The 13,533-nt window shown below is 43.8% G+C and overlaps 1 protein-coding gene and 1 long non-coding RNA gene across 6 annotated transcripts in view; both read left to right on the top strand.

Moving 5' to 3' along the window:
* LOC109034175 (max dimerization protein 1) overlaps nt 1-13,533 on the top strand; it is a 279,247-nt gene that overhangs the window by 142,379 nt on the left and 123,335 nt on the right. The gene's annotated exons all lie outside the window — the stretch shown is intronic.
* Nucleotides 8,183-13,533, top strand: part of LOC140224777 (uncharacterized) — a 103,648-nt gene continuing 98,297 nt past the window's right edge. Inside the window, exon 1 of the long non-coding RNA XR_011900027.1 lies at nt 8,183-8,229. This is a non-coding gene — a long non-coding RNA (uncharacterized lncRNA). The remainder of the gene's footprint in view (nt 8,230-13,533) is intronic.

The raw sequence follows: 13,533 nt of genomic DNA, 5'->3' as shown, positions 1-13,533 counted from the left end.
TCCGTGATTTTCCGAATGCAGTGATGTTTTCGTCATTGATACGTGGAAATTCTAAATCCATCATAGCACACTTTTCGTTTCTTTTTTTTATCATGCCTTGGTGAGCGGTAACACAGCCTGTTCGCCTTCACGCCAGAGGAATGCGACTATTCCTACTCGTGGGAGCCGGTTTTGCCCATCCGGTCTAAATGAAGGCAACTCTTGTTTTGGGCAAAGGTGTCGCGCGCCTTCAATTGCTGCGAATAGGCAAAAATGCATCCCAAGAGTCGAAATAGTCGCATGCTGCGCCGTAGCTCTGTCGGTGCGATGAGGCTCGCTCTTTCCATTGTGGAAGTACTATCTTGTTTCGGGCAAAGGTGTTGTGCGCCTTCAATTGCCGCGAATAGGCAAAAATGCATCCCAAGAGTCGAAATAGTCGCATGCTGCGCCGTAGCTCTGTCGGTGCGATTTACGACGCTGCGTTGCGTAGCTCGCTCTTTCTACAATGAAAGTACTGAAGTCGGTATTTTTTCCTCGGACCGCGATGATCCTGGTATCATTGAAGCAAAAGGTTTTAAATAAATAAATAATTTAAGAATAATTTGGATTAAGGAACCGTCACTATTATGATAATTTTTTTAAACATTTCAAATAATTTTTATATTACTTCACACATGTGTAATATTCAGACCGTGTTAATCAGAAAGGAAGCAAGCCACATTAGTCATTGCCTTTAATTAGGCAATTTAATTTTTAACGTGGAAACGGTTTTGCGGATTTTTGTGCTTTCAGTGAATTTTCTGCATAGCACGAAGCAAATCCCTAAAAATTTTCATAGGAACCCTCACGAACGCACTCTTTTAAAAAATTAAATTACCCAGTTAAATTTGGCAATAGTTAGTGTGGCTTGGTTCTTTTCTGCTAAATGCGGTTCATTTAATCGAATTTTTAATTTATTTAACACGTGTGCAATATTTTATCATTGATGACGAATTCAATTTTCTTTTGAAAGGATCCTCATCTCTTTAGGTCTAAAAAACATTTTTAACCATTTTTCCCGTAGCACCGTGCACTCTAAACGACGAGACGGCTTGGAAACTTCGAAAATTCCTCGTAGCATGGCTCGTCGCGACGACTCCGGGATGATAAACAAGGGCTTAACGAGGCAGCTTATCGCGCGCTCCGAAAAGCGGACAATGAGTCCGCATGCATCGCCGCCGCGACCACGTGGTACGCCCGTTCCGTTGTCGTCGACTACACTGCAAAATTTTTCAAGGGCATCTTTTCATTTGCAAAATTCCACCTCGTTCGTGCGACACGGCCGTGGCTCGGCGACGACGGAACGGAGGGAGAAAATTCGCCAAACCGCAATTTAAATTGGCGTCTTATGCAAAACGCTCATTAGCGCCCGTGATTCAGCTGCACGGCCCGGCCGGAGGAAAACGAAAAAAAATCGCCAGCGAAAATTTCTTCGGTCGGATGTCCGGACCTTTTCGCGTCGTCGAAAAGTAATGATATTAACAGGGTTGCCGGCGGTCCGTAAAACAGGGATAGTCGGGGAATTTGGGTCAACCGCGGAAAGTCAGGGAATTCTCGCGAAAAGTCGGAGGGAAAGTCAGCCCCGGTCATTTAGGCTCCTGGGAAGGGTGGGGGGCATGGAGAAACGTCACTACTTCTGCCCAAATACCAATATTTATATGTGCGCCTTTTAGGGCGCTTGAGAGACCGCAAAAAAAATTTCATAAATTTTTTTTAAAAGAAAATATACATCTTATTTTACACCTTATAGCACGTTTTGAGACCTGGGGAGCTTAACTTTATTCAAATTTCAAAAATAAGGGACACCAAGGGGGGGGGGGGGTGGCCTGCGGACCGCCGACGATCCCCCTACGATCGCGACCACGAAAAACCCACTCCTCTACTCGTCTGCATCAGAGATTTTCCCCATCTCTTGAGTTTTCATCATGCTGAATCGAATGGATGGGAAAAACAAATTAAGTGACCTTATGTGAGCTAAGATATGTTTATAAATTTTATATAAGAATCAATCGAAGACTACAAATAATTAAATAACTATAACCAAAGTCTCATTTTACAGTTGCACAATAATCCATCACTCAAAGAAATAGGAACCCGCTGGGCTGTCAAGAGTTAATAAACTAAATCGAACAATACATCCAACGGACGCGCAGTTATGTCATTTACAACCTTTTAAAAGATAAGATGCCTGCCAAGAGCGTCCTGCGAGTGACCCCTCTCGCCGATTATAATAATTGTTATTTTTAAAGAAATTTCCATTTATTTATGTCCCACTGCAGCTTTGCTAAGAAAACACGCCGTATGTGCCCTCAGACGTCGCCATATCTCCTTTGATAAAATTACAAATTTGCAGAGAGGCTTTTAAATATTTTTCATCCTATGTTTTTAGAGAACCTCGTTCTCAGTTCAATTCGGAGGATCTGAAAATTCGCGGGCGAATTCTTAAAAATTCTCTCCAAAATAAGTATACTCAATTGGGGAGAATTTGGCAATCTCCGAAAGCGCATACGACGTTTCTGATTGGCTCGCTCCGTTATCACTAATCGGATCGCTCCGTTTCTAATTGATTCTCTTCGACATCTAGGCGCCAGCTTTTTTCGTTTTTTTTTTTTTATTTTCGGCGCGAGCGTTAATGTTTTAATGATGATTACTCACGCCACGCCGTTACGTAAATATTTATTTGTGGAGAATATGTCGATTTAAGAGTTCCATTTCGCCTCGACAAACAGCGATCATGAACGTGTTTGTCACATGCTCGACCGTGCTGTGCGTTCGGGATCGAAACAACCAGCCTTTATTGATCGATGAGCTTCGCTTGTAAAAATGTTTGAGCAATGGTTGTTGTTGGCAAAGTCGTGAATGTACACGTAAAAACGAGTTACCACTCTTTTCCGCCCTAGCGAAACATACACTGAAAATTGATGTCCATCGCTGCAGAATTACACAAATTCTGGCGTTCCTGGCAACTTTAAAATCAATTTTAGTAATTTTTACATTTGTACCTACTCTTTTCCGATTTCTACCGATTCTCCCCAAGGTTTCTCCGAGCTAAAAAACTGAAAATATCCTTAACTTTCTTTAAAAATAAAAGTTTTATCGCGGGAAGGATGGCAAGATTTAAATCTTCTCGCGTCCTTCTTTCTTAGCACGGTAGACTACACGGACTGAGGCAGAAAACCATATGAAAATTCGGAAGCTGTCGAATTTATATCGATAACATTCACCTTTTCTGAAAAACTTGCGAATGATCTTCTTTAAATTTTTCCCTGACAATCTCATCCGAAGTGTAGATTACACAGACTGAGGCAATAAACCATATGAAAATTTGGAAGCTGCCAAATTTATATCAATAACATTCACCTTTTCTGAAAAACTTGCGAATGAGCTTCTTTAAATTTTTCCCTGACAATCTCATCCGAAGTGTGTTTAAATTACAAGGACTCTGTATAAATTTCCTCTAGAATTTTAAAACATTTGACAACCTTCAAATATTCATAGGGTGTTTTTCTTGAGAATCGTCAAGTATAGAACCGGTAAAACTATGGTTTTCTAGAAAGTGCGTGCGCGTCTCGCAGAGGTCAAAAGTGACGGTCGCTTTAGTATTTACACTCGGCTTGACGCTATTCTAAGAGGCTTTGCCACCGTGGGCCGCACAGTAGACCGAGGCAACAGGAGAGGTCGGACAAAATTGGGAAACTTTGAAAGCTGATAACTCCGTTTATACCAAAATTTGAGGTTCTAAAAGTGGTTTCGTTGGTTCCCTCGTTAAATTTTCTGCTAGAAGCACCCCTCTTAAATTAATATGTGACGAATCAAACATCAAAATTTGCAGTTTTAGTAAAAAAATATCATGGTCGACCTCTCTGATCGACTCGATCCACTGTGGGCCGGGCCGGAATAATACCGGAGAAAAAAAGTCGAGTCTCGCTAGAACGAGGCGGGTTTAAAAAAAATACTTCACATTCTAGCCTTCCTAGAATCCGATGGCGCGGAACGAATGTTTTCAAGTTCATTAACTTGGCTAATTCCTCCTCGACTTGCAGAATTAGAGTTTTCGGAATTCGCTCGCCCTGTCTTTAAACTGACACTCGTGACAGATCCTTCGAATATTTTAATAGCATAATAGTGACCGTAAACTTAAACCCCCGCGCGATTATCATTAATCGGGGGCAACGCCAAGTGAATTCAACGTGACTCCCAGAAGTGCCTGTGTTATTTCGTCACCAACTCTTGTTCTGTTTGTTTTTTTCTGTGAAGTCCGAGCGTGTTGAAAGAAAGGACGCTCATTTCTCACGGTTATTACATTCTCTCGGCCAGAGTTACTGATTTTCGCTCGTAAATGTAAAATTCACAAATGTAGAACGAAGTGGATGTCAAAGAAGCTACGGGAATTAGTACTACTGGAGGGTTGCTACAGTCAGGGAAACCGGGAAATGTCAAGGAAAACGTCCGGGAAAATTTGTTAAATCACCTTCATTTGCTGTCTAGAATGGGTTTGAGATTTTGAACAAGAAATATCGCCTGAAAACTATTTTCAATTATGTATTCTTAGCCATCCGTCACATCTTCAATTGTCAGGGAATTTCACCAAAATGTGTCAAAGAAATAAGGTAAAATGTCGGGGAATTTCATTTTCTAAATTCCGTGGCAACCCCGTTTGCTGGTATTTGATAAATGATGACATTTTCGGTTAAAGGGCATATGCAGGGGTGGTTAAAATTTTACCGATTTTTAACGTCAGTGTTCAGAGGAAAAATCCGTGAAATGTCTAGCTAAAAACGCTTATCACTCTCCAGTGAATGTACAAATTGAGAGTGGAATTCTGCAACGTGAAGGTGCAGTTACGCTTTTCTACTGGTAAATGATAGAATTTCCATGTCATCATCTTTCCACGCACGCATCCTAGCCGAGGAGCTTTTAATCTTCCGACTCTCCACCACGTAGCCCGACCCGGAAAACTTCGTCGCAACGCTGCCAAATCTCGCACGAAAATACGTCGTTTTCCGACACTTTTCCGAGGGAATATCGGCGATCCGACGACGCCTGCCCGCCTCGAAAAACGCACAAACACCGCATATTTGCGGGGAAGCAAGTTCGTCAGCGAATGACGACGATGGCTCGTCACGCACGGGGTACGTCGCACGTCGCACGCAGCGACCGATCGCCCCCAGTTGCCAAACCGCGTAACTGCAATGTCGGGTTTTATCGGGATTCGTGTTTTAGTGTATTTTCCGAAGGAAATATTTTTTTTTGCGCGTCCGCCAGGAAGCGTTATGAATGGCGATTTTGCAAGTTGGCAAAACTGTTTTTTCCCTCATTTAAGTCCATTATAAATATCGATGGCTAACGAACAACACCGCCTAGCTGCAAACTGACCATTTTGCGGATGAAGAAAAAACTTCGCCATTTTTCAGGGTTGCCACAGTCAGGGATAATGGGGAAATGTCAGGGAATTTTAAAAAGTCAGGAAAAACTGAGAAATGTCAGGGAATTTTCAAAAGTCAGGAAAAACTGGGAAATGTCAGGGAATTTTCAAAAGTCAGGAAAAACTGGGAAATGTCAGGGAATTTTAAAAAGTCAGGAAAAACTGGGAAATGTCAGGGAAAACTGGGAAATATCAGGGAAAATTTTTAACCACCTTCATTTGCTCTCTAGAATGAGTTTGAGGTTTCCAACAACAAAGTTTGCCTGAAAACTATTTTTCACTTATGACCTTCTTAACCATCCGTCACATCTTCAATTGTCAGGGAATTCCACCAAAATGTGTGAGGGAAATGTCAGGGAATTTCATATTCTAAATTCTGCGGCAACCCTGCTAACGAACAACACACCGAGCTGCAAACTGACCATTTCGCAGAATGAAGAGAAAACTTCGCCATTTTTGTAATTTCAAAGTTAGATATGCTTTGTTTTCCATACCTTACAGCATCATTTCAGCGCTTCCCTCCAGAATTAGAACGAACTCAAATCATCAGCTCGCGTATATTTTATACTGTAGAATGTGGCAAAGTTGCTGACTCATTTTTGCCAAAATTGTCAGTCAGGCGGTATTGTTCGTTTGTTTCACTATCATTGGCGTGGCGTGCTTTGCGATGTATCGATTGATTTGTCATTTAAACCTATGGAAATATATCGATAAACACGGTGTTCGCAACGAACACCTTAACAATCGATTCTTTATCATGGCTTCAAATGGGGAATATCGATAATCGATCTTTCACGCCTCGCCGCAGCACTCTAAAGCACTCTAAGCAACCACGGTCGATAGACTATAGATTAGAGACCCCGTTGTGTCAACCAATAAGTCTGCGTCGTTTTCCCTTCGTCTCCCTTGTCTATCACTATCAATTTCAATAATCAGCTCGCAGGTGGGTGAAAACAGGATGATAAAATGATGAGAGAGCCCTCCGGTCCTTTCCGCACTTAGCAATTCAATTTATACACTCCTTGAATACTTGATATATACTGATGATTTGGCAACGCTGGAAAAATGATCGATAACTATCCTGGAGTCGTCACACGCCGCCGCGTCCTCCTCCACGAAAAATTAACATATGGAGCCGTACAGGACGGTGACGCGACCGAGAATTTTGATGGGACGATGAAAAATAGAGACTGGCGTAGTAGAGAGAGAATTCGAATGGTTTTCGTTGGAGTTTGGGGGGGGGGAGGAGGGGTCATTCTTAATTTCGCTCAGAATGAACGGTTTGAAAAAGGTTTTTGCATTTGACATCAACGTGTCGTCGTTCTTCCCCCCGAGTCTCTTCTTTTCTGACGTCAGACGTACTATTTCTGCCCCGTTCGCGGGTGCGGTGACATCGGTGATTTATTGAGGATTGTAGAAAATATTCGTGTGGATTATAGTGACGTATTTATGAGAAAAGGATCTACCCTAACCACGTAGTTCCTTTCGGCATAAATACGTCTGTAGGCTCGGTTGAATGAAACCTAAATCAACATGAAATACATCTAACGTTACCTAATTTTTCGTGTTTTATTCTTTATTCATCAAAAAAGTAATCGATCAGCGCATTTTGCGCCGAATTCGGCTTTAGACCCATTTTTAAGTCGGTAAGAGACCCGAAAAGAGAAACCCATCAAAATGACGCATCTCGTAAAATTGAGACCTTCAATGAGCCAAAAATCGTACGCTTCAGGAAATTCTAGTGGGCCCAAGAATGGCCCTTATCGATACCCTCACTCCTTCTCTCAAAAACTAATATATTGCCGACAGAAATTTGGCAACCCCGAATGCTCACTCGGCGTTTTTCCCAGGTACGTCACGTCGGGAAATCGAGCATTTTCATCCCTGCGAATCAAGATCCGCTCGACACTCCGGTTGCAAATTTTTTCTGCGATTTTCGCATTTGCCATCCGAACGGACTTCGTGCCGAGGAATCGCCGAGCGGTCTCGCCGACCAACCCCGACCTGCCTCACCGAAGCCCGCCTTGCCCCCGCCCCCTCCCCACCCCCTACCACCCCTCTGGCTTCTGGTTCTGCTCAAATTTATTCGGATCGAGCTCGGCGAGCATCGACGCGGAAAAAAATTCATCCGCCGGTTCTCGTTTTCGGACGTTGTCGACCCGACCCGTCATGTCAGCCGCGTCTGGTTTCTCAGAAAATTACTTTTTTTTTCGTTTTTTTTTATTTTTTATTTTTTCTTTGCTGTTTGGAAAAGCCGTCCGCTCGGAGGAAATTATTTAATTATCTTATTTTTAAATCGGGGCCTCGTCGGCGTATTAATAGCGCCGACCGGGTGAGTTCACCCCGTAGAACCGAAAATGAACGGGGAAAGACGATACAGAGCAGCGGCGTGGCATGTTTTGCGATGTATCGATTTATATGCCAGTTAAACCTATGGAAAAGGATCGATTAATAGGATGTTTGCAACGAACACCTCGATAATCGATTCTCTAGCATAGCTTCAAATGGGGAAATATTAATAATTGATCGGTCACGCCTTGCCACTGACAAAGCGAAAACAATTCTGACGACCAAGAAAAACCAAAAGAGATTGAAAAGCCGAAATATTATTACTGCAATCGACCCATTTTTATCCCAATTTTCCTTCTTTTTGTGTGAAATTTCCGCAAAAGTTGTCTCTTCTTCGCTTTTTTAAAATTCCACCTAATTAACAGGCTTTTGTTTTTTTTTCTGTTTCAGGTAATTACTACATTTGTTCTCTCTGTCAGTACGTAGGGCCCTAATTGGTATGTATTTTACTGATAACTCTTTCAGAACAAGTTTTCGGAAAGTTTAGGAGTAATCAGTAATTCTTCCTCAAGTTACTCATATTTGCACCAAACAAATACTGACTTATTGGCTCTAATCGTAGAGATGTGTGTGATCAATCAGGAAATACAATGATGTACACGGAAAAAATTAAATTGCTGATTTAACAATTCAATTGCTAAAAAAAAGTGACTGCAACGTTTCAACGTAGAGTTTACAACAAAAAAATGCTACTCTAACCACTATTTTAAGCTAATTTAATCACGAGGGTGGTCAAAGTAGCATTTTTTTTATTGTAAAATCTACATAGATTATTGCAGTCACTTTTTTTAGCAATTGAATTGTTATATCAGCAACTTAATTTTTTCCGTGTAGCTCTGCAAGTCAAAGAATTTTTCCAGATTTTTTCGCCATCAACTCGGAATTTATTCGCAAGTTGTTTTTAAACTCTGTATTTCATCTGAAGTCTCATACGGCGTTCTTGCCTGAGCCCGCGCGCGGCATGGCCTAGAAAAACAATCCCCGGTTGTGTCCCGTTTCCCGGTAGCGCGGGCCGGCCCGGTGCCCCGGTAATTAATGGAAAGCCGTCTCCGAGAGGGAGGAGATATCTCCCCGGAAAAAGCGTTAATTAATCCTAGGAGTGGACGGGAAAAATTCCGAAATTAATTAATTTCCCGGCGGAGAAACCGTGTCCCACAAGTCAGTTCCATCACGGTCCCCGGTGGCGACGCGAAAAAACGCGGACCGGGCGGAGGGTTCGCGGGGCGCTTACGCGGTTTCGCGCCCGGGGATTACGGACGGTGTTTTAATTAAATGCCCCGTGTGTCCGGAGCTGGGAGGTTGGCGAGGACCGGAGCGAGCGCCTAGCTCGACCGGGGTAGGCAACCCGAAACGCAGGACGAATGCTGGAAATCTGCCCTCGGAACATCCAGGGACAGTTGGACTACATGTTGCAATTACACTGGAAAAAAAAACACATTGGATCTAGAGTCCAGACTCTTGAAAACATTGACAAGAAAAAGGACTCTTGATTCAATCAGATTTAAGCTTAAATCAAAAGGAAATCCGCTCAAATTAAGAGGCTTGGTTCTTGATTTAAGCTTAAATCTGATTGAATCAAGAGTATTTTTTCTTGTCGATGTTTCTAAGAGTCTGGACTCTAGATCCAATGTGTTTTTTTTTCCAGTGTAGGAATTACAACCTCTGACTCATCGGTGAAAACACTTGTGTGCACAGGGACACTAATGGTACACAAATGAGTTGAGTTGTAGTTGGAAGTTCAGGGTGTCAACAAATCCGGAATTTCCGGGAAGTCCGAAAATAGTGCTGATTTTTTAAGTGTATTCCGAAAGTACCAACAAAGTTCAAAAATGCCGTAAGATGGTCCGGAATTTTTTCATTTTTTGTCATTTTTTCGCAATTTGAGCGAGAAATTCATATTTTTGTAATTTTGCGAATTTCGTCAAATGGAGGTACTGAAAAAGTACTGAATTTTTCTGTTGAGCAGGTACTGAAATTCTTGGAAATGTATTAAAAAAGTACTTTAAAAGTACCAATTTTTGGCCGACCCGTTTCAGTAGACACCCTGAAGTTGTAGTTCCTAATTTCAGAATGAAGTCCAATCGAGGGACTTGGAGGATAACGCGCATGAGTGCGGTTTTTGAAAAAATTGAGATATACATGAACTCAACTAAAACTAGTTTGAAAGTATATTCTGTGAAATATTCTCAACAAGATCCAACTTTAAAGCATCAAAAAGTGAGGTTAAACGTCCTTTCTCAACCATTGGGCCACACGTAAAGTTGAAACTTTAAACACGTGTCTCTCGAAATACTTGTTGAAATAGATTTGCTCCTCCCGAAACGTGTGACTTACTCTGTAAATCTACCCTCGAGACATCCATCCGAGAGGGTTTAATTTTGCGGGCCGAAAAGTAGAAAGGCTCGAAGAAAATTCTACGGTCGGCAGTTACAATGATAGTTCACCACCGGGAAACGGAAGCCACCGGTATGGGGTGAGAGGGGCGATAAGGGAGAAAAATGAAAATCCTGTCAACAAGTGTTGATGTACGTGCCGCTATTCACCCTTCCCCGCACATCGGTCAAAATTTGCGAGCTTTCGGCGAAGAAAGAGGGTTGCCAATCCCAGGGAAGCCGGGAAAACTAGGAAAAGGCAGAGGCAAAGAACAAAACTACCTCAAAGTTAGAGAACGAGAAGAGCTATAAATTGAATCAAGTTGAAGTACCAAGTTGTAGGCGCCTCTACCTGCTCAACGGATGTTCGTTTGTGAGGACCGAATTGAAGGCGCCTAGATGCGACTTTATCACCTCTACGGATGCCCGTGTTGCCTGCATACCAAGTTGAAGGCGTCTCTACCTGCTTAACGGATGTTAGTTTGTGTGGATCGAATGGAAGGCGCATAGATGCGACTTTATCACCTCTACGGATGTCCGTGTTGCCTGCATACCAAGTTGAAGGCGTCTCTACCTGCTTAACGGATGTTAGTTTGTGTGGATCGAATGGAAGGCGCATAGATGCGACTTTATCACCTCTACGGATGTCCGTGTTGCCTGCATACCAAGTTGAAGGCGTCTCTACCTGCTTAACGGATGTTAGTTTGTGTGGATCGAATGGAAGGCGCATAGATGCGACTTTATCACCTCTACGGATGTCCGTGTTGCCTGCATACCAAGTTGAAGGCGTCTCTATCGTCCATTTTTGCGAAAACCTAGAGGCGCCTAACTGCTCAATGGCTGTCCATGTGTGTGGACTGAATTGAAGGCGCCTACATGCGACTATTCCTGCTCTACGGATGTCCGTGTTGCCTGCATATTAAGTTGAAGGCGTTTACCTTTCACCAGTTACCATTGACCTACTCGACGGATGCTCGTGTGTGTGGACTGAATTGAAGCCGCCTAGATGCGACTATACCTGCTCTACGGATGTCCGTGTTGCCTGCATATTAAGTTGAAGGCGTTTACCATTCACCAGTTACCATTGACCTACTCGACGGATGCTCGTGTGTGTGGACTGAATTGAAGGCGCCTAGATGCGACTATACCTGCTCTACGGATGTCCGTGTTGCCTGCATATTAAGTTGAAGGCGTTTACCATTCACCGGTTACCATTTACGACCTACTCAACGGATGCTCGCGTGTATGGACTGCATTGAAGGCGCCTAGATGCGACTATACCTGCTCTACGGATGTCCGTGTTGCCTGCATATTAAGTCGAAGGCGTTTACCATTTTACCATTTGCGTTTATTGTCTACGTACCATTTTCCGGAACACGTCGAAGCATCTCGGGCGATTTTTCCGGGCGGAATCGGCAGCGCCGCGGGCGAACAGCTGAGCGGGGCCGCGGCGCTCGGGACCTTCTCCGAAATTCGCTGACGCGCGCTGCTCGACGCCGCGCCGCCCCTCGCGGGGACCGGGGCACGCGCGCGCGCGCCTCGCTTCCCGGTATCCGCGTGTGCCCCGGGCTTTCCTCGCTCGTAGCGTCGCCGAGTCTCCATTTCCAACATCTGTCCCAACTCCTGTCGCCGGGCACGACGACGGCGGTGGTCCGGCCGCCCGACGTCGAAACGTTTTTCCCTAGCGCTGGGATCACGAGCAAACTCGGCGCAAACGTTGCTGTCGTGCTTTGGAAAAGCGATGCATCAGCGTTTAAACGTTTCCAAACAAAACACGAATTTCTTGGTACATTAATAGTTAATGTTCCCTCCAAATTCTCAGATAAAATGTGCGCAATCGAACTTAAAGTTTCTGAAATTTTCGAAGGAAACATCCAGGTTGCAGCGTCTGAAATGGGGAACTTGGATTCGTAAGAAAAGTAAGAGGATTTCTGGCATATCTAATGGCCACTAAAACATATCACTGATATTCCAACTGTTTTCTCTTCCTGTTCGTTATAAAGGCTTTTCATCTACTAACCAGCTTCTGAATACCTTTTCCATAAATTTATCTCTATGCAAGGAAATTTCGTCTCAAGTTTAGTAAAATCAGCGTATTTGAAGTAAGAGTGAAAATTTTGTTTGAAGGTCAGGGAAAGTCAGGGAATCGGACAATTCGAAGTCCTAAGAAAAGCAAAAATAGTTAGGGATAAGTCAAGAAATTTCGCGAAAATTGATTTTTTTCTGTCGCTGCCTCACTCTCTTAGTCGAATAGTCGCATTCAATCGTTGACAAGGCATTAAGTAATCCAGAGCGCCTTCAATTAATCGTATCTGCAACATGGGCATCCCTCGAGCACGAATAGTTGCACTCGTAGGGGCAGAAGCTTTTATCTAGCATTCAGTAGTGCATTGATTTCCGCCCTCGACTCCAACCCACCCCGATTAAAATGTTCAACTCGTTAGCGCAGGGTCTTTCAAACAGTATATCGTTTCTCTGCGGACACGGTGAGTTCCTCCGCGGATTCCTCCTCGGCGAGGCAACGGTGGAAGCGGCCGAGAGATGCTCGCTCGTTGCTCGGCCGTGTGGCAATCGCAGCGAGGTGATTGTTCTCGCCAACGGAGAAGTGACTCCGTTTCGTCACCCGGTGTAACACAAGTAGTGCCCTCGCCACTGGTCTCGCATCGCATGCGGTGCCCCCCCCCCCCCTCATTGGGGGACCTGGAATCCTGAGAAGGGGGGGAGGGGCCTCTTGCGGCAACGTCGCCGCTCGAGAACCAGTGCGCGAGCCGAGTGCAAACTGCAAAACATGATCCGGGCCCGAGAACCTCGGCCCATCCGTGCCAAACGACGTCGGAAAACCCGGAATGAGTAACTATGATAGTTGGACTTCACTTTGCGATCACGGGAAAAAAAGTCGCTTGGATCTAGAACCGAGACTCTTAAAAACATCGACAAGAAGAAATACCCTTGATTCAATCGGATTTTTGCTTGAATCAAAAGGAAATCCGCTTTAATCAAGGAGCTTGGCTCTTCGATTCAAGGAAAAATCTGATTGAATCGTGAGTATTTTTTCTTGTCAATGTTATCAAGAGTCTGGACTCCAGATCCAAGCGACTTTTTTTCCAGTGATGGAAAATTTGCAGGTGTGTGAAATTCGATGAATTTCGTATCGGAGTGTCGTGCGGGTCTAACCTATGATGTATAGCTGAAGGTAAGATCAGGGTTGCCACAGTCGGGAATACCGGGAAAATCGGGAAATGTCAGGGAAAATGACGGAAATGTCGCAGGGAAAAATTATCAAGTCACCTTTTTTTGCTATTTAGAATGGGTTTTACGTTTCGAACGACAAATTTTGCTTGAGAACTTTGTCTTTTTACCATCTAGCAT

The sequence above is a fragment of the Bemisia tabaci genome, chromosome 6, assembly GCF_918797505.1.
Source record: "Bemisia tabaci chromosome 6, PGI_BMITA_v3".
NCBI classification, from domain to species: Eukaryota; Metazoa; Arthropoda; class Insecta; order Hemiptera; family Aleyrodidae; genus Bemisia; species Bemisia tabaci.
This window is presented reverse-complemented; position numbering and strand designations above follow the sequence as displayed.